At 36.6% G+C, this 21,847-nt stretch overlaps 1 protein-coding gene across 1 annotated transcript in view; it reads left to right on the top strand.

Annotated features, from left to right (window-relative positions):
• Window positions 1-21,847, top strand: part of CHCHD3 (coiled-coil-helix-coiled-coil-helix domain containing 3) — a 289,976-nt gene that overhangs the window by 37,543 nt on the left and 230,586 nt on the right. The gene's annotated exons all lie outside the window — the stretch shown is intronic.

Raw genomic sequence — 21,847 nt, 5'->3', positions numbered from 1 at the left:
TTTTTTTTTTTTTTTTTTTAACATCTTTATTGGGGTATAATTGCTTTACAATGGTGTGTTAGTTTCTGCTTTATAACAGAGTGAATCAGTTATACATATACATATGTTCCCATATCTCTTCCCTCTTTGTCTCCCTCCCTCCCACCCTCCCTATCCCACCCCTCCAGACAGCCACAAAGAACCGAGCCGGTTTCCCTGTGCCATGCGGCTGCTTCCCACTGGCTATCTACCTTACGTTTGTTAGTATATATATGTCCATGTCTCTCTCTCGCCCTGTCACACCTCACCCTTCCCCCTCCCCATATCCTCACATCTGTTCTCCAGTAGGTCTGTGTCTTTATTCCTGTTTTACCCCTCGGTTCTTCATAGCATTTTTTTTTTTTTGAAAATAGATGATATCTTTTGATGACAAAGTCACAGGTACTGTGGCTAATACTGCTTGATCTTAGGCCGTCATTCATAATTGGAGGAAATGCCTACTTTCATTTAGAAGTCAGTAAAAATAAAGATGCCTTTTTTTTTTTTTTTTTCCTTATCCAAGTTTACGAACTTCTTGCATTGCCAAGCTAAGAACTGCATTGGACCATACTGTTTTTCATGCCAGTTGTACATTATGTCACCTGCTGGTCTGGGCACATATTAGCACTTAATAAAGGTTGAAAAAACAATTTGCAGGACTTAGAATACATGCTAACGATATAAGGCCTTATAAAAAAAAAGGAAGAATAATGAAGACATCCATATGTTGTGAGCCTCTTGAGGGTAAGAATTAAAGTTTACTTTAATTTGAAATGGTTAGAACCTATAATTGTTAATATTTTGTTCCTTAGGATTCTAGTCAGTTCTTTGTCTACCTTTTTTCCCCTAAAGGTAAAAAAGTGATTATGATATTTTCTTCATTAAAAAGCTTTAGCCTTCTATATTTCAGCTCCTTCTGGGCAGTTTGTTTTAATGAGGGAGACTGACTGTCATGGAGAGCTTCTGTTAGTTCTCCTTCAGTGATGACTGTTGCGCAGGGCACAGGCGGGGCCTGAAGTAGAATGTTCAAGAGCGTTGAAATGGGCATGGCTCTCCTTATTGTTTTTTTTTTCCTGGTGAGTCTGAACCTCTTCATCAGTTGTCAGACGTGACAGCTTAAGTGTATTGTCGTTGCTTCTGTCCTTACGTAAAATCTAATTCTACTAGTTCTTTTGTTAGTTAAATAGGAGGTAACCACTTAAAAACATTTTATTTCCTCCCTTAGGTGAGGAATGGGTAGGCTCTTTCTTCTTTAACAGTTAAGAAGAAAGAGCCTACCTATTCCTCTGTCTGACTTAGTGTGTAGCTCCAGAGATCCTGAATAAGTTGGATGGTGTGTTGACAGGAAAAGCTTTAGGAACTGGGGGAAACCCCTTTAGCATATTTATCATCAGTGGAGTTGTAGCCCTCCAGTATACAAGAAGTATGTCGCTTAGCTGTCCCCAGGCCAGCTTCGTGATTCAGAGCAGTAAACCTGGGGGACGCTCTGACACAGCCCAGCTCCTCAGTCCCATCTCCTCCCAAGGAGGATGCTTCCAGACAAGTATGTGCTTCACTCAGCTTCCTTGATTCTCTCTCCCAAGTCGGCCCTGCAGGAACATCTACTGAACTTCTTTTCTGCCATATGCATTCTTTCCCTCCACTCTTCCCAACCTCCAGTTTGGTTTTTTTTCCTAATCATTACCAGCACTTAGGGTCTAGCTTTTTGTACTTGACGCAAGTAGTTTGCAAAAGCTTTTGGCCTGAATATTTATAAGACTTTTGCTTACAGTGGGGCTGGAGAATACGATTAACTCCTGATTATCTGAGAACAAATCATTTTAAATTTGGCATGTAAGGTGAATAGTACATTTTTTTCTTTTAGTAAGTACTTCTTTTTATCATGACATTTTTTGTATAACTGTCCTCCTTCCCCCATTAATGTTATTTTTCTGCATCCCAGTAGGAAACTCCTGAAACCTAAAAACATAAGCATTTAACCAATTATCAGGAAAGTTTGAAAGAATCCATGTCTGCTTAGGTTGGTATTTTGTACCATTCTAAAGCAGTATTTCTCAACTGGGGACTTGAATGACAGTGTTCTGGAGAGCACATTGCTGCTAAAAGCTCTAATGGAGGATATTTAAAATTCTCTTAACAAATCCAGCAATAAGACAATTATTTAAATATTTGCGTGTCTAAGGAGTTTTGTTATTGTCAGTGGAGATCAGGCAAAAGGGCTTCAGTCCCTGATTTGCTTTATCACACATAGGTATATTCCTACCTGCCATGGTGATTAGACATTTATGTAGTTTAAAATTTTTATTCATAGTCATGTAGTATTTAATTTATGCCTATAATGGATTATTGGTTAAAGTCTAGAAACATATGGGACTCTGATAATGAAAAAGCACGTTAATGAACATCATAAAAATGATGGTGGTTCTGAAAATTAGCTTTGGGGTGCTTTTCACTACATTAGTAAGCTGTATTCATTTGATAAAAATTCTCATATAGCACATTGAGGTGTGCCTATATTTTAATGCTTAATGTTAAAAAGAAAAATATGGTGATTTTTCAGTTTCGCTTTTAATTTTTTGGAAATAAAAACTATCCTCCCCCAAATGTATTCGCATTTACAAATAGCGCTCTGAAATCTTCTCTCTTATCTTGTCATTTAGAAATAAAACACAGGTCTAAAATTAAACCCCTTAGTTTACTTAAGTATAAAATGTAAGAGTACTGAACATTAGATCATGAAAGCAGTTTTTGTTTATTTTTGATATTATATTTAAAAATACTATTGGTCCCCAAACCGAACATAATATGTCATTTTTGAAATTTTTATTTTTGCATAACGAAAGATTGAAACAAGTTGAATTTTACCTTGATATATTATAAATGCTATAAGAAGATATTATAATAAACCTTGTCATGATCTTAATAGTAATTTATGAGCAAATGTTTTAAATTTAAAATCTCTTTATCATGTGACATACAAATTACAAGTTATTTAAAAAAAATTACCATGGGTTTCTTTTAAGATTCTACTATTGTGAGAAGATTTGCACTTCTAGTAGTGTTTAGAAATGCAGTTGTCCATTGGAATGTGTAGCAGGGAGAAAAGCTTTGGGAAAGGAAATGAAACATCTTCCCATTTCCTGCAATGAGGAGAGTGTATGGAAACATGTACACACTGGCCAGCTTTAAATGACTTTAGCAGTATATTGGCCCTGTGTTATTATAGGGCTTGGTTCCCTGTGTTATTGCATATTTGATTGTAATGACTATCACGTAACAGGGATGCCAAGATCCCTACTTCTTGCTAGGATAAGGATGATTTGAGTAAAAGAGCTTGCCATACTGTAAGACTCCCTTCGAGGGTGTTCTCTTGATGTTAAGCCTTTGAAGGTCTGTCCTGTGCTGCAAGGATGTTTAAAGTTACAGTAATTGTGGATACTCAAAGGGCAACCTAAGATTGTTTGAGAGAATCTTAGGAAAATGAAGAAATATTACTGCAGTGTGAGTAAGAGAAGCATTTTAAGATTATAAAAGCACAAGTATTGCTCACTTAAAAAAATAAAAGATGTGTTTCAACCAAGCTTGCTATTAAGTGAATATGTTTAAGTGGATTATAATTCTCTATTTACATCTTTTATAAAATTGGACATGCTATATTGGAAAAAAAAGGGCCCCTGGATATAATTTGCATTTCTTAAGAATGCAGCAAATCTGTCATGGTATGCTTAAAATAATTATCTTCTTGCAGAATTTTAACACTAACGCTAAAAACATTACCAGAACCTCTAATGTATTAATATTTCACCTAACTTATGCCCAAGCAGACTGTTTTAGACCTAAACTAATGTTTACTTTTCAGCTGTTAGTTGAAGTTCTCTTAGGGACTATTAACATATCAAAGGGAGTATTGAAGTAGTGCAGTTGTTTGTTTTGGGATTTAGGAATTTCTGAAGTTTAACAGCAGAATGTAGAGCAGTGGAAATGGGGTTCCTAGGTGGAACACCCAGGACAGGATGCTCACATTCGAGTTTCCTACAGATGTTTGGGAGGGGTGGAGGTGGGAAGAGTGAACTTGTGATTTAATCAATTCTTTTGTTTCGAAATCTGCTTAGTGAATTTGCAATAAAAGAAAATCTGTAAAAAAAAAAAAAAAAAAGGGTGTGTGTGTAGATTTAGTAGGATTTGTGTTGTATCCTTGCTGCTGTTATGTAGAATGCTGCATGAGAAGAGAGAAGGAAAAAATGTAAGAGCGTTGCTTCAACTACTCAGATTCTCAACAAACTTTGAGATAGCTGGGACATTTTCTTACAAAGGTTTAGCTTGCCGGATAGGTGGTGGAAAGTTAGTGAATTGCTAGTCTGTAGGTAGTATGATTATGTTAGACTGATATTAAACAGGCAGTAGATGGTGGGATGGAACCTTGAAGAATTGCCAGGGTAGAAAATGAGTAGTCAATAAATTTCAGGTTATTTGAAATTTGAGGACTGTTTGTATGGGGTTTTGGGTAAAGTAGGTTTATGGGAGTGGAAGTGTAATCTGATGTGGTATTGGTATATGTCAGAAGGTGGTGTGATTCTCACAACATTTTTATTACATGGTTACTTTTATTATACCCACTTTACAGGTGAGAAGACTGAGTCACAGGAAAGCTAATGACTAAAGATGCAAATATAACAAATGGCAGAGCAGGGTTTTAGATCTAGGCAGTCTGATTCTAGAGCTGACATTCTTTTCTGAAGAGGTTGAATAACTTGCTTAAATGACTTACCCTGGTTTGGACAAAGCACCTCATTGATTTTCCAGTTTCCTCCTATTAGGCATATCTGGATGAGGAGACTTTCCTAGGGCATGTATATAGACTTCTGCCCTCAAGTTTCTTCCACCTCTTTCAAGTAAACTCAACGTAGCTAATTTTTTAGCTCCTTCTCTTACGTGTGCATGTTTTTGAGGCTGTCTTTGATTCTTCTAGGTCTGAGAAAAGGTAAATTATAATTTCGAAATTTGCCATGTTTTATCAGGGTGTATCGGGTAGAAGATAGGTTCCACTATCTAATGGAGACCCCAAGTAACAGTGACTTGAAAAGTTAGAATTTTACTTTTCTCTTATATAACATTTTGGGTAATTTGATGATTCCTTAATTTAGGCACCCAGGCTCCTTCTGTCTTATTGCTCTGCATCCCTAAGGTGTTTCCCTTATCCATATGGTCCACAATGGCTCCGAGCTGTCCTCTAGCCCGTGCCATGGGGAATAGCTTAGAAGCCGCACGTGCCACGTCCACTCACATATTATTAGTCAGAATGTAGTCATGAGGCTACGTGACTGCAAGCCAGGCTGGAGACTGTTGTCTTTATTCTGATCAGCTCTGTGCCCAAGCATGCATTGCCTTTATGGCAGTCTGTGCTATGATAGTCATTCATAATTTTCTTTGGATTCCCAGGTGAGAGTGGAAAAAGGTAGAGCCAAGATTCTAAGTGCCGAAAATGTTGGTAACCCTGAGACACAGGTTCTTGTCGAAATGAAGCTGAGTTATGTTGGAATATTTTGATTACAAACACTTCACTTTTCTCACATGTCTGAATTCCTGTTTGGATTTTAGTCACTCCTGATTTATCAGCATGGATGAAAAATTGAAAAGACTTGATATTTTCAGTTTATATCCAAACTGCATAAACAGCATCTGAGGATTCCTCTAATACTGCAAGGAGTGAATAATTTAGTTTGATTTTCCTTTAAACCCAAATAAATAAGATGAAAGTCAAGATAAAGCTGTAGTATCTGTTATAGTGTCCCATCGTTTGTCATTGCTACCCTATCTTGAAAGCTTTGTGAAAAATGATGGTTTTGATATTTGTTGTTGAGGTACAATTCCCACAAATAGGTATTTGAAACCTTTTCATCTTAGCCAGTGATTGCAGTGTGTGCCTGCACTAAGCAACTTAAAAAAATGAAAATTTGGTACATTGAATAATAGCTTTTACTAGAGATGCTTTAGGCCCAGTGAGAAGTTGTCAGATTCCATTTTAAGGAAACAAGGCTAAATTTTGATATGTATTTCCTACTAAGTATAACTCTAGTCAGCAAGCAAAGAACATTGAATGTTTTATTTTGCTAGTGGTAACAAAGAATGTAATGATAGATATAATAGTTAAAGTTTATAGTTGATGTTATATTTTCTTTTAGCCTATGCCTGTGTAGAATAAAATAAATAAGTCTCTATTGTCTGTTTCACAGCCCAAATGGACATTTTATAGAGTGATTTTCTAGGACACCCCAAAATATAGTGACACTTTGTAGCAGTGACTGCTACATGTGGGAAGTGTATCTCCATGGAGCTTCACCATTGTTATGTTGTGAATATTTGTTGCTGATGTAGAAAATCCTATCAGTGGTTATCTTTCATTCCTTTTATCTGTCTTAGCTTAACCTCAGCTGATTGCTTAAGTCAGTGACTAAGAATTTTTCATCAGCTGTCCTTGGTAACATATCATTCATCTTACTAAGGCTACTGGTGTTATCAATTGAAAAATCTAAATGGAAGACAAAAAATTAAATGCTATTTGAAAAACTGAAGTGAAAAGAGAGTATTTTGGCTAAGATTCCCCCCATTTTCTACCTATGTTTAATATGGCCACCGAATATCTTTTTTCTGACACTTTGAATTTCATCATTTTCAATCCATAAGAACTCTTTGTCAAATAGCCCTTGTTGTGTGGTATGCCTCCAGACAGTGTAATAAGAAACTGTGTGCTAGAAATAATGCTCCCCCAGACTTTATTATAGTAATGGTGTGTGATTGTTTTTTCTTTGAGTAATTTGCCTCTTAAGAATTCATAGTCTGTTTTGGGGGAAAGCAGGGGTGGGGGTGATGGTGGTGGGATGAATTGGGAGATTGGGATTGACATATATACACTAATATGTATAAAATAGATAACTAATAAGAATCTGCCGTATAAAAAATAAATAATAAAAAATAAGAACCTTAAAAAAAATACATAGTCTCTTTTAATGCGGTGTAGGCAGGATGGCTGTGGGGTAAAAGGAAAAAATGAAAACCAGTTTTGTTTTCTTGAATCTTGTGGTGCTCATTTTGGGGACACTTTAATCCCAGCCAACTCTCTTTTGGTGTAAGTGTGGTTTGAACTTCTGTTAGCTAAACTGATACAATTTGTACATTTGATGTTCATGATTGAATTGATATAGGGTTTCTGTAAAAACTGGAATTTTTCTTAAAATGATTATGAATGTAAAAATGTGTTTTTGGTAAAAAATACTGTAAAGTGTAAAGAGAGGAAGAAAAATTCAAAGATAATCATTATCATTTTGTATATATCATTCCAGGCCACATATGTGTATGTATTTCTTGCGCTTTTTTCAGAGCTGGACGTATATAAAACAAAAAGAAGAGCAACAGTATTTTCAGTTTAGGATCTAGTCCTTTTCACTTACTTGTGAGAATATTTTCCTGGGATTAGTATTCTTTAATACCTGTTTTTTAATAGTAGCTTAATATTTTATTATATGGCTGTTGTATTTTACTATTTGACCATTTTCCTGTTTTTCGATATTTAATTTGCTTCCAGGTTTTCATCGTTTTATGTATAAAATATGTATTGCTCTTCCTCATTGTCTTTCTCATTGCCACCAGCCTTCATGTTTCTAAGAGGAAGATTTAATAGTCATTTAAACTGGCCATGAAAATGAATTTTTAGACAACACTTGATCAACATCAGTTTTACTTTACCCTTTAGTATTCTCATCATTCGTCATAATCTGTGACCTTAGCAGTGTTCAAAGACAATGAAAGAGATTCAGACTGTCTTGTTACTGTCAGACCAAATTCATCTACAATAAATATGTGAACCTTGGAGATCAGAAGCTAAAATACTTTTATGTAATTGGACCTGGACATCAAGCCAGATCCTAAATTCTCTTGAAAGATGCACCACAAATTCTTTTGTTACATAATCTTTTCTGTGGGTTGAAGAAATTGTAAATCCTAGCATGTTGACATTCTGAAGGATATACAGCTTAAAATAGCCTCTTGCAAACTATAGTATTGGCTCAATGAAATGTTACACAGCATCAGTCAGGATTTTTGCTCGTGGTTCTTCAGTTGAAGGGAGTTCCTGTTTTTCTAATGAGTTCATTTTTAGACTTAAAATACCTCCTCATTTCACTTCATATCATCTTCAAGAGAAACGTCATTGGTAATTTGCGGGTAGAGTCAGGAAGAGAATGCAGGTCTCTTTAAACCTGATTAATTAAAATTTTGTTCTCATTGAGCTCTGTTTTTATGTACATTTAAAAGAAATCAAATGTGACATGCTTCTGTATTTCACAATCCTATTGTGTACACACACACAAACACACACACACACACATACACACACACCGCCACCGCCACCGCCACCGCCACCCATGGTTGCGATTATAAAATGAAGGTCAGGGCTTCCCTGGTGGCGCAGTGGTTGAGAGTCCACCTGCTGATGCAGGGAACACGGGTTCGTGCCCCGGTCCAGGAAGATCCCACATGCCGCTGAGCGGCTGGGCCCGTGAGCCATGGCCGCTGAGCCTGCGCGTCCGGAGCCTGTGCTCTGCAACGGGAGAGGCCACAACAGTGAGAGGCCCGCGTACAGCAAAAAAAGAAAAAATAAAATAAAATAAAATAAAATGAAGGTCTTTCATGTGTGGCATGTTATACCATTATAATTATTTTATGGCCATGTTTCAGATGCATATCAACTTAAATCTGAACATTTTATACTATTCTTTTAAAGATATTTTTATATTATATATGAATAATGTCTTAGATTAATTTCTTACTGTTAAATTCTCTATAAATTATATAACTGAGATGAAATATGTTAAAGCCATTTATAAGTGTTAAAGCACAGAGCAAAATCTTATTAGTTTGGATTCATTTAATTTACAGTTTGTCATGAAATTAGAGAAGATTTATGTTTACTCATACAAAACAAGGTGGGGGTGAGTGATGGGGGTAGAAGTGAGGGAGGCTCTAGTAAGAAAATTCCAAGGGGAAATCTCAAATTACTTAGCAAATTATTTTATGTAATCATCACGTACATTGGACGTTAACTATTTACAGAGAATAAGATGGTATTCTAATTATGAGTTTCATTAAAGTAGTTCCTAGGGACCTCTACCTGTAACACTTTTTAAAAGAGTTTAAAATAACATAAATTCATTTCTTTTAAAGTATCATGTGTTTAGATTGTACTTATTCTTGCGGCCTTCCTACCATTTATTCTAGATAGTTTCATATTATATGCTTTAGTGAAAGCTAATTTATTTTTGGGTTTTATAGAGAAATTATTCCTTATTAAACCATTCACTTCCTTAATTTCAAAATGGAATCTCTGTGAATTATTATAATTTAGAGTTAATAACTTTAAATCCTTTTCTCATTTTCTTTGAATATAAAAATGATACGGCCTTTTTGAACTGTTTGTTCAATATTAATTCTGATATTGTCACCTATGAAACATATAGTTTTAGTTGTCCAAGAGCTGTCTGATGTAGGTAGTTTTGATGGAAAGTGTGGCAGCTTGAAATAAATCTGTGCTTGGGAAGTTGTTCTCATAAAGGCATTAATCTGAAAATGTCTGTGAATGCTTAATACATTTGAATAGTTCGGGTAGATGGGTATCAGCCTGTATCTGTGCATTCTTGTGATATTATAACAGTGAGCTGGGGTCTTTAGGCTGTAATTTGTACCCACTTTCCATTTCCATTGGATTCATAATGAAGTCTTTGTCCTTGGATGACATTTTTTGAGGCATCAGGAGAGGGAAAAAATAGACAGTATGATGATTAGCACAAAGTGATGTTGGATACCAGAAGGAAAATCGAGATGATCTGTATCAGTGGGACTGGGCAAATGTGATTTTGGTGAGTATGGAGAGAGAGGAAGCTGGTAATACTTGGGCACCTTGAGGCAGAGATTCCATGGGAGGAAGGCACTTTGCTGTCATCTCCAAATATTTATCTGTGTTTGAAAAGTGCATTACTGTAATTGCATTATTTGGGACTGTCAGTTGTTATACAAACCTTAAAGTAGCTAGGTTTCTCATGGTTATCTTTTTTTATCAGGGTGAGTATTTTAGCCTGGTCTAAGACAGTGGTGCTCAGTGGTGGGGCAGTACTGCTTCCAGGGAGGCATTTGGGAAATGTGTGGGGGAGCTGCTGGTGTTTAGTGGGGTGGGCAGGGATCTAGACATCTTGCAGTGCCTCGGATAGTTCTGCCCCCTTGAACGATTGTCCTGTGCCCTCGATTTCAGAATGTCCCATCAGAAATTCACACAGCTAAAAACCCGCTTACCCAGCCCAGAACTTAAGTGTTTTATGTATCGACAGAAAGTATGTTTTCCGTGGTTTTAAGATACACTGAATTTTCTGGGAATGCAACTGCTCTGTTGCAATAACTGTAGCTATTGCATTTGTGGTGGTTTAACTTATAAGCTCTTTTATTTTATCTACTGTAGATTTGAGCATTTACATAGTAAAATGCCATTATTTGTTATAAATTTGTTTCTCTTTATTTCTTTTTTTAATGTTACACTTAGGGTATTATATTGATTAAAACTCTCATGTCTGTATTATCCATTTATTTTCAGCATAGTAAAGGGAGTATTACAAAATATTTGCTACAGAAAGGCAGCATAGGGGCTGATGAGGGAGAAAACCATTGGTCTGAACAAGGACCTTTTATGTCATCCCAGGTGTTCTGAAGGATTTACATCCTGGAGCCTTACATAGCTCATGGTGTAAGTTACACAAATGAACCACTTCTGAAAGACAAAATGTTCCACCTCCTTTCTCTATATAACACTGTATGAAGGAAATTTGTGGATCATTAGGGATATAATCATAATAAATGTTTTTACTATTCTGTTCAGTCTAACTTGACTGTGGATAATTTATTTTACTTTTAGAAAAAAGGTTAAGTACGTTCTTGCATTTAAAGATAGGACAGGGCCTTTGTTCTTGAAATTCTTGTGCACAGTCTTGTGTCTTAAAGATGGTGAAGTCGTCTGTGATCAGTGAATTCACAGAGCTTCCACAATGCTTCACAGAGAATTATTTTTGTTTTATTAGAGATTATGACCACTTATGACTACATTGAAATAGTGTTTTATGAACAATAGGTGGATATTCGTTAGATGAAGGAAAAAATAACAGGGTTATAGATAAAAGAGAGGCTGACCTAATTATCACAGTGTGAATTAAATAAAAAATACAAAGCACAGGGTATTGCGCAATAGTTTAATGAGAAGTGTTATACCAATATGTATTATGCTGTCTCACAGTTTTAATATATTTGAACTACCATAAATAACATATGAATCAAGCATGGGTGTAAAATCTGCTTTATTTAAAACTTCCCAGGAGAGGCCGTTGTTCTGCAGCGGTTAGCTTGTGGGTTAAATAGGTCCTTTTTGGCATCACACCCTAATGGGCTGTAAATGAAGCCACTGAAGCCCAGAGGTCTGACTATATGTGATCCTCCAGCTATTTCTGCTGCCTAGTAGTGGGCCAGTATCTAGAAATAGGACTCTGGTTTTTTTTTTTTTTCCCCCTTATAAAAAGGGCCGTAATTGGGTCAGAACTTTTATTTTCATTTAAAAGAAGAAAAGTCATGAGATTGGAGTTAGTTGACATTTCCCAGGGCTGTAGGTGGATTAGAAGATAGATTTTATTTTCAGACTTTTGAGTCTTTTGATTTCCTCGGGCTTTGATTACGTGCAAAGATACATTTAAAGTCTCCCTTAGAAAATAGTGTTGGTCAGAGTTTGAAGTACTAAATATTTTAGTTGAATTTAGGAATTTTGTTAGCAGTTAATGGATTTTTTGGATAAAATAAAGTTTTTTTGCTAAAAAGCACACACTAGTTCATGACAATAGGAAGAAGGAAGAATGATTTATGACTCTAAGTATTGGAATGGTTTTGACTTTCTGTTTACCAAAGCAAGTTACTTAGGTAAGGACATTAGTCTTGGTTAAAGCTTTTTAGCACATGGAAGTAGGCTTGTCCACTGTTTTACTGTTATAAAATATACGTTTTAAAAAATGTGCTATGAACCTTGCTTGCATCAGTGTGATAATTAGGAAGGTGGACTGAAATATGATATGTCAGTGTGAATTGGTCTGGGTTACTGTACAACCAGGTATTTAGAATAATGTATACATTTTACTCTAAATTACTTTTGAGCAACAATCACTAGCATTCATCAGTCTTTTATAATTTAGTTGCAGATTACTGATTATGACTGCCCTTCAGACATGCACAGATCTCCACCAATTGCGAAAATCATCTTTTATTTGTAATTTTTCCACCTCATTCCTTTTTGTTTCATTTCTAAACTTGAAGAGAGGCCTGTAATTGCTGCCTTCCGTTGTCCTCCCACTGATTCCTGATGCCCAAACCATCTGATTTCCATGCACTCCCTGGGATGATAGGTAATTGTCAGCCATGCTGCCAGATCTTCCTCCTTCCTGAACCTGGACTAGGCCTTGGGGTCCTACACACAGCACCCCAGGCCACTGCTGCCAGTTGATCGGAATTGGCACATGAGATGAAATCTTTATCATTTCTGCACATGGTGGTACCTTGGTTCATTTCTTCCATTCCATTCCATTCCTTCTTTGTCTCTAATGATGTTCTTCTTTTTCTCCTCTCCTTCATCTGATGAATTCTTAAGGCCTATTCCTAGCCTTCTACTCTTTTCTCTTTATACATTTTATTTTTTTCCAAGATAATTCACTGAGCTCAGATCTGTAACAGTCATTCCCAAATCAGCATTTCCAGCCAAGTTTCAAATCAAATCTGAATTTCAGGTTCAAATATCTAATTGCCTACAGTTCCATGTGGTGATTCTACCATTACTTTCAATTGAATGTGTCTGAAACTGAACTCATTATCTTTCTTCCCCAAGCAGCCTCTCCTTTCCTTAATTGACCATCATGGGTATTAGTTTTCTGGCATCTGGGTGCACCTTTGACTTCTTTCTCTTTCATCTCTCGGTCAGTAACAGATGACCAGTTTTTCCCATGAAAGCCCTTGCATCTTAGACTCCATTTTTATGGCCAGTATGCTTATCACTTTATGCCCGTGTCTCTCAAACTTGAGCAAGCATCTGAAATCTGGTGGGCTTGTTAGCACACAGATTGCTGGGTCCCTCCCCCCAGGGTTTCTGATGTATAGTTCTGGGGTGAGTCTGAAACATTTGCATTTCTAACAAGTTCCAAGTGATGCTGCTGGGGGATGGGGGGCGGGGGGGGGTGCTGGGCGGAGAGAATGAGGCTGTACTTTGAGAACCACTCATTGCTTTATGCTTTCCCCATCCAGTTAATCTGCATATTTTTGCCAGATTAGACTTCTTGCAATGCCCCATTTCACTGCATTCTTTTCTTTTCTTTTTTAACATCTTTATTGGAGTATAATTGCTTTACAATGGTGTGTTAGTTTCTGCTTTACAACAAAGTGAATCAGTTACACATGAGTTCCCATATCTCTTCCCTCTTGCATCTCCCTCCCTCCTACCCTCCCTATCCCACCCCTCCAGGCGGCCACAAAGCACAGAGCTGATCTCGCTTTGCCGTGCGGCTGCTTCCCACTAGCTATCCATCCTACGCTTGGTAGTATATATATGTCCATGCCACTCCCCCACTCTGTCACAGCCTACTCCTCCCCCTCCCCATTTCCCCAAGTCCATTCTCTAACAGGTCTGCATCTTTATTCCTGTCTTACCCCTAGGTTCCTCATGACCTTTTTTTTTCTTAGATTCCATATATATGTGTTAGCATACAGTATTTGTTTTTCTCTTTCTGACTTACTTCACTCTGTGACAGACTCTAGGGCCATCCACCTCACTACAAATAACTCAATTTCGTTCCTTTTTATGGCTGAGTAATATTCCATTGTATATATGTGCCACATCTTCTTTATCCATTCATCTGTTGATGGACACTTAGGTTGCTTCCATGTCCTGGCTATTGTAAAGAGAGCTGCAGTGGTCCTGTTTGACCCGCCACCTAGAGAAATGGAAATAAAAACAAAAATAAACAAATGGGACCTAATGAAACTTAAAAGCGTTGGCACAGCAAAGGAAACCATAAACAAGACAAAAAGACAACCCTCAGAATGGGAGAAAATACTTGCAAATGAAGCAACTGATGAAGGATTAATTTCCAAAATTTACAAGCAGCTCATGCAGCTCAATAACAAAAAAACAAACAACCCAATCCAAAAATGGGCAGAAGACCTAAATAGACATTTCTCCAAAGAAGATACACGGATTGCCAACAAACACATGAAAGAATGCTCAACATCATTAATCATTAGAGAAATACAAATCAAAACTGCAGTGAGGTATCATCTCACACCGGTCAGAATGGCCATCATCAAAAAATCGACAAACAATAAATGCTGGAGAGGCTGTGGAGAAAAGGGAACCCTCTTGCACTGTTGGTGGGAATGTAAATTGATACAGCCACTACGGAGAACAGTATGGAGGTTCCTTAAAAAACTACAAATAGAACTACCATACGACCCAGCAATCCCACTACTGGGCATGTACCCTGAGAAAACCATAATTCAAAAAGAGTCATGTACCAAAATGTTCATTATTTTCATTTTTAAACAACTGTCCATGGTGCCCTATTTCTTAATATTTCTTACCCAAATTCCTGCCTATTTTTCAAGGCTCCTCACAATTGAGCATAATTTACCCTTCAATTTTTTTTTTTCTTACAAACAAGCTTTGTTTGGTTTCCTTTCCATCTGTCTAACGTACGTCCTTGCTGTGTCCCTCCTCCTTCATGAAATACTCCATGATTACAGCCCGCCTTTTTAAGTGTCATTAATACTAAACCCTCAAAGTACAATTTTAATAACTCAGACTCTTATCTCCTTAATGGTAGGGACCATATGTCTCCATCTCTTATAAAGCCTAGCATAGGATTAAATCAATGTGGATTTACTACCTAGTGAATTGATTGATTTCCCTAGTTTGTGTATTGCTTGAGGTCACTTGATTTGGGAGAAAATAATTAAACAAACAAAAATAATTTCATATAGTTGACCATAGAATAGAAACCTGAGCTTAAGCATTAAAATAAACCTTATAGCCAGTACAGTAAGCTTATAATGAATAACCATCCTTCTCTCCTTTATAAAAAATATACTGTTGGTAGTGGTGGCTCAATTTTCTGTACAGGAGGGTCCATAGGAACAGAAACCTGGTGGTGGTTGGTGGTGGCGGCAGTGGCGTGGAGAGTTGGGGAGAAGGTGCTTATTTGTCTTGAATTTCTTTTTTGAATGGCAGTCCACATTTTTTACTTAGATTATATGCGATTTTGCAGAGTGTGCGCTATGTTTTTTCTAAGTCGTCCCTAAGCTACCCCAAAAGTTGGTGACTCATTTCACCTAATGACTGATGTTTGACTCCACAGATCAAACGATTAACACATTTTTATTGAACATCTGCTGTATGCCTAGAAGAGCCTGCACAATATTCCTCCCTCTCCCACCCTGTCCTTCCTTCCCTCTTTATTTTTGCTTTGTCTGTAAAGCCTAGAGGATGTTTTTGTTAGTTTGCAGGGTATTTGACAGACAGTTTTTCCAAATGAGTGGAGTGTCACTTCAGAGGAACAATTGGCAGTATATGTTGTCAACGATAGACCCTTTTATTCTTTCACCTTCATGTTATTGGCCTTTTAGGGCAAGTGAGGCTCAAGCATCAGTTCAGTCCCATTTAACACTGCTGTGTAAGGGGACGGCTGTTGGAGAATTTTTAGTTTGGGTTCTCATTTTATAGAGGAGACAGTTTCAGCCTAAAGCAATGATGTGTTTTTGAGCCAAATCACAAAAACGAATTGTGGCAAAACCAGGGCTAGATGGGAACCACCTTTATTTCTAACTTGGTCCTCTTTGAATGTCATGAGTCTTTATGGAGAAGCCTTTGAATGCAGCCACACTCAGGACTGTTGGAAAGAAAGAAACAGGTTTGGGTGGTTTTGGTACTTCATTTGGGGTTGGAGATTTAACACTGTTGAATTGATAGTTTTATTTCCAGTGAACAAAATACATCCATTTGTGAAACAAACAAAAAAATTAAGCTATGCATCAAAAAGCAATATCCAGAGGTAATTATTATTTTTAAATTTAAATTATAGATCTTATTTTCCTAGAGGCTTTGTGAGGTCTTGCAACTATTATTCAGGATATTAAGACATGAAATACTAGGTGTATCTGATTCTCAATACTGGTTTTATGAATTGTCTACTTAAACATGTGGAAACTGTAGAATATGAGTGATGAGCTTGTCTGTTGCTATACAGCATCTGCAGTCTGGTATTGATCTTTGTTTTCACATAGAATGTATTGTGGAGCTGGTTTCCACGAGTGCTTGTTGTGAAGCAAACAATCAAATGGACATTATTTGCATATTATGCCATTCAAATTAGAAATTTATGAAGGTATATAAATCCTGATGGAGCAATAATACTACAGAATAAGCCATTAACCTGATACAGTTAATGTTTAGGTTGCCAAACTGTAACACGGTGCCTTCTCATTCGATATTTATGGTGTTGAAACTGCAGTTAAGGATTTTCATTCCAGCATTGTCGTTAGCTTTAATGTGTAAGTGGCCTCAGTTACCCTGCCAGGTATCTAGACAAATGGCATTTTTTTGAAGGCAGTCCTAGGATATGTTATCCTTAAGGTGATAGTAAATGTTATTGTCAGCTGAATATCATCATACTTAACACACACTGTGTGTGTGTTTAAATCAGGTTTGTCTGCTAACTAGATGGTGCCACAAATGGATAATGGCAAACTGTTACATGTTTCTTTCTAACCCCTGAGATTTATTCTAGCCATCTTTTGACTCTTCTAATCAAACTCTGTACCTTTTATAAGATAAGGAGCAAGACAAGATTTATCCTGCAACCCACATGCTGTGAGTCATTTACTTCTGATAAACTGTGTGTTGTATTTCATTGATTGTATGGATGCTTCCATTATTATTTTTTAAACAATCAGTGCTTTTTTTGTATTAGTGAATTTATTGAAATTATAAGATTAATGAATATTTCTATGGAGCTGAAAATTTAATTTGGCTGTATCTTATGGTATAAGGTTTGGCTCAGCTATCTCAATCCTGGCAGAGTCCAGTGTTTATCTAAAATCTGCTGCTTGTGTTATGCAATTACATACATTTATTTTCTTCCGAGAGTAGATTTTCATAGTTCTCTTTGGTGTTTTTAAACTAGCATATGAAAATAATAGGGCTTATAAAATTGGACATGGTATGTATCAATAAATGGTAAAACCAGAAAGAAATGGAATAAAGGAAAAATCCCAAAGGACCTAACATTTTCCTAATAGGCAAGCCATAACTTTTATTAAGTAACTTGCGGAGACTGTTTCAGAAATACTGTAATTGAGGAGGGAATTATACTGTAAGGATTATGCTAGGAAAATGAAAGAAAGGGAAAGTCATAGCGGAAAAAATTACAAAGGAAATTGGTATGTCCCTTGAGGTCCAGGGAATCTGTGTAAGTCTCCAATCATGGTTGTATTTTCAGTCTTTGTTTTTTTCATAGATGATGAGCCAGTCATAAAGTCATTTCATCTTCTGGAGTCATTTCTGTCCACCATTCAAGGAACTGTCTTAAATACAGTGTCCCATCTTCTCCACCCCTTCCCTCTCTACCCTTCGTTTATCCAGTTTCTGAAAACAGAATTAGAACATTGCCATGTAACAGAAGACAGGTGAGGTGTAATAAATTTATGCTACACTTTCTCTTTGCTACACTTAAGACCATGGTATTCACAGTTCCTAGGAATACTAAGAATCATGTAGTATAAGGTTAGGAGTTTTTTATTTGATCCTGAAATTAGCAATCAGAGATTCTTAGAATTTCTTAAGAATTTAACTTAAAAATTTAGAATGTGGCTAAGGGGAGCAAAAGATTGCTAGGCAGTCAGTAACGCTGCCTTTGGACTAACCCAAACATTTGTTTAGAATGTTGTTTACTAAAAACGAACAAAAATTTGAGCTGCTTTTAATACAAATATTTATTTTCAATAGCAGTTTCAAATAAAGGGTTTAGGGCCGACTTGCTATAACCAAGCCATTGTAATGCTTGATTTTTTCTCACATGTTTTATGGTTAGTGTTGTATCATCTATAACTAACTGACAAAATGCCAGTCTTTGTGTTCATTGAGAAAAAAAAAATCGCTTCTGAGAACATTTTAGCAAGTACAGAGTACAAGTGTGTGAAGAAAGCATCCTTTTGTCTTAATACATTTTAAAAGGGAAGTGTGTACCTTATGTGAAACTTATAGAACCCTACTTACTGAGCCGGAACTAGTTTTGCAGGTTTCCGTGGCCAGTCTGATTTATATGGCTTGAAAGTTTCTCATTTTTACTTTTTCTCATTTCACAAACTCTGCCAGTCCTCAAAGATCTACGGGAAACTCACTGTGCTAATAGGCAAAGTTGGCCTTTCTGTGCTTCTTTTAAAGTAGTCCATCCTGAAACACTGACCTTTTAGTTTAATAACAGTTTTATTTGAGAGAATGTTCAGATCCTGAAGCTGAAAAGAGTGTTTTCAGAAAAGCCATTTTGAATAGTGGTCTCCAAATGGTATATCTTTTTCCCTTATGCACTTTGGACCAGACCTATCAGAAGAAATATGTTGTTGCTTTCTGTATTCTATTGATTGAAAAACAAATAACTTGAAACTTAGATTTGCTCAAAACACATTACCACGCTGGTTTATTTTCCTGCCTGGGCTTTGAATTGCTATTTTAGATTTTAAACTCTTTATGCTTGGTCATGTTTTATCTTTTGTTATTTTAAATTCTCCATTATAGCTAAGGTAATTACTTTTTCAGCTGTGACCTTGGACGTGAGACCCAAAAGTTTTGTGTTTGTGTTTGTGTGTGTGTTTCTTTTCTAGAAATAGCTAGGGCATTAGAGAGACAGCTATGCTTTAGTCCCTTGACTGACCAGAAGTGATGTGAGCTAGCCGGTCCCTTGGGCATATCTTCTTCAGTGGCTTCTGGAGCTTCCCTGACCTTTGCATCTCTTGTGCTTCCTCTTCCCATCTTTCTCCCTCCCCTCTTGGCCTCCCTAGGTGATACCACCATTATCTCCATCTATCAGTATTTACCGCCTCACCCCACCGGCAGGTGGCTTGGCAGGCATGAGAGGCAGGAGGGTATAGAGAAGGAAGACAAGCCTTGAAGCTGCATTTCCTTCTCTGCAGTCTGTCTTGTATGGCTGCCTTCCCAGCCACCCAGCTGGTTGCCATGTGGTAATGGAGTCCTTACCGTTCCCTTCCAGGTTTATCACATCATCATGAAAAGCTCACTGCTGATTTTGGCTCTTCCCCTTATGTAAGAGGCATACAATGCACTACTAAGATATGTTGTATCAGCTCACTTAGAAAACGGATCTCACTGCTTCATGCTTAGACCTGGTATACCAAGGTCTTACCGAAGCCTAGTTTTAATTGAGTGAAATTCAGTTAAATTGTGATTGAGAATTTGATCGAATTTTGCATGAGAAAAATTTTGCTGGAATAATTTGAAGCAATCAGGGGAATTTGTGTGATTTTACATGCGGTCTGACTGTGTGTTGATCCTAACTGGTATGTACACTTCAGAGTATTGTTTGATCAGGTAGTACTAATTGGGTGAAATATTTGTCTCAATTTTTGCTACTAATAGAGCTACCAGCTGTGAACAACTTGAAAAAATGTGTCACATTGTTTTGCTTGTTTATAAGAAGCAGATGAAAATGTGAAAATCATCACCTTATAGGATGTATAGCTGAGAACTTCATAGCCAGCTGACACCTATGTAACCTACCCAGTTTTGTTTTTGGATGAGGAAATCAAAAGCCAGGTAGGTTAACTGATTTATCTAAAGTCTAGCTAATAGAAAAACAAAGACTATCCATATCCAGACTCCTTGCTGAGCTCTTACTGTCTGTAATTTCTCTAGTGGGATGTGTATTATTTTGAATGTTTAATGCTGGGAAAAAAAAAGTCTTAAGATTTGCCTGAATCAAACAATTCCCTGTTCTAGTTTTAATTAATTAATTAATTAATTTTGTGTGACCACTAATCTACTTCCTTTGTCTACAGATTTGCCCTTTCTAGACATTTCATATCAGTGGGCACATACAATATGTGACCTTTTGTGTTTGGCTTCTTTCACTTAGCACAGTGTTTTCAAGATTCATCCATGTTGTAGCATGTATTAGTACTTCATAACTATTTATGGCTGAATAATATCACACTGAATGGATATACTACATTTTGTTTATCCCTTCATCAGTTGATTAGCATTTAGGTTGTCTTCACTGTTGAGATATTGTGAATAATGCTGTCATAATATTCATGTACAAGTTTCTGTGTAGGCATATTTTCAGTTCTCTTGGATATATACAGTACATAACAGTGGAATTGCTGGATAATATGGTAACTTTGTTCAACATTTTGAGAAACTGCCAAACTATTTTTATAGTGACTGCATCATTTTACATTCCCACCAGCAATGTATGAAGGTTTCAATTTCTCCACATTCTCACCAGCACTTGTTATTGTCCTTTGGATTATAGTGGGTTTGAATTGGTAAGTTATTGTGGTTTTGGTTTGCATTTCCCTAATGATGAATGCTGTTGAGTGACTTTTCATGCAGTTATTGGCCATTTGAATATCTTCTTTAGGGAAATGCCTGTTTATGTCCTTTGCCCATTTTTAATTTTGTTGTCATTTTATTGTTCAGTTGTTCTGTTGTAAGAATTCTTTGTATATTCTGGATACAAGCCACTTGTCAGCTATATGATTTGCCAGTATTTTCTCCCATTCTGTGGGTTGTCTTTTCACCTTTTTTTTTTTTTTAACATATTTATTGGGGTATAATTGCTTTACAATGGTGTGTTAGTTTCTGCTTTATAATCTTTTCACCTTCTTGATAATGTCCTTTGATGTTGTTGTTTTCTGATAGTCCACAAATAAGAGAAGACATCCTTAGGACCTTTCATATATCTTCTTTGTTATTGCCCAGTGTCAGCTAAATTTTAAAGTTTTTGCATATCCTGTTGTAATTCATTTTTTTGCATATTCCGTAAGGCAAGGTGCTTACAATGCAAGATTATCAAATAAAATGTCATTGAGGAGCAGAGAGTACTGTCTAGTTTCCATCCAGTAGGCTCAACCAGTTGAAATACTTCTAAGGTCCTATGTGTATTCCTAGATCTTAAGTGTTTCTGGTGCTTTCTTGGTCATAATTTTGGGTAGTGGGTTTGGGTAGTGAAGAGGAAAGAGTCCTTGCTTATTTCTTATGGAAGGGCTCTTAAAGAGTATGTAAAATTTGTCTATTTTATTTGCTATCATAGCTGTAAGAATCTTACAAAACATATTGTACAAAATCTTCTAATTGGAAAGACCAGATGTTTCAGATCAAGTCATTAGGTATTTAGAAAGCTCCAGCCGTGTTCTCAGCACTGTTCTGTCTCTCTCTCCAATTGTTGGCACTTGAATTTGAATGACGTTTTCCAAAAAATATGGTTTTAAATATGAGTCATAAATTCCCTTTTTTGTAACTCATGGAAAAATGAATGTAACTACAAATGATTTTCTTTCTCTACTAAGTGATTTTTAAAAATGTTTAATTATCAAAGTAGGAATGTTTTGGTGTCATTTTCCTCTCTGAAGTCCCTTCCTTATACCCTCTCCTCCCCCTCTATGCAGTTGTCAGACTTTAATGGTAGGACATCATTTTAAA

Source organism: Lipotes vexillifer, unplaced genomic scaffold (assembly GCF_000442215.2).
Source record: "Lipotes vexillifer unplaced genomic scaffold, Lipotes_vexillifer_v1.1 scaffold687, whole genome shotgun sequence".
Classification (NCBI taxonomy): domain Eukaryota; kingdom Metazoa; phylum Chordata; class Mammalia; order Artiodactyla; family Lipotidae; genus Lipotes; species Lipotes vexillifer.
Note: the sequence above shows the minus strand (reverse complement) of the source record. Positions and strands in the feature narration are given on the sequence as shown.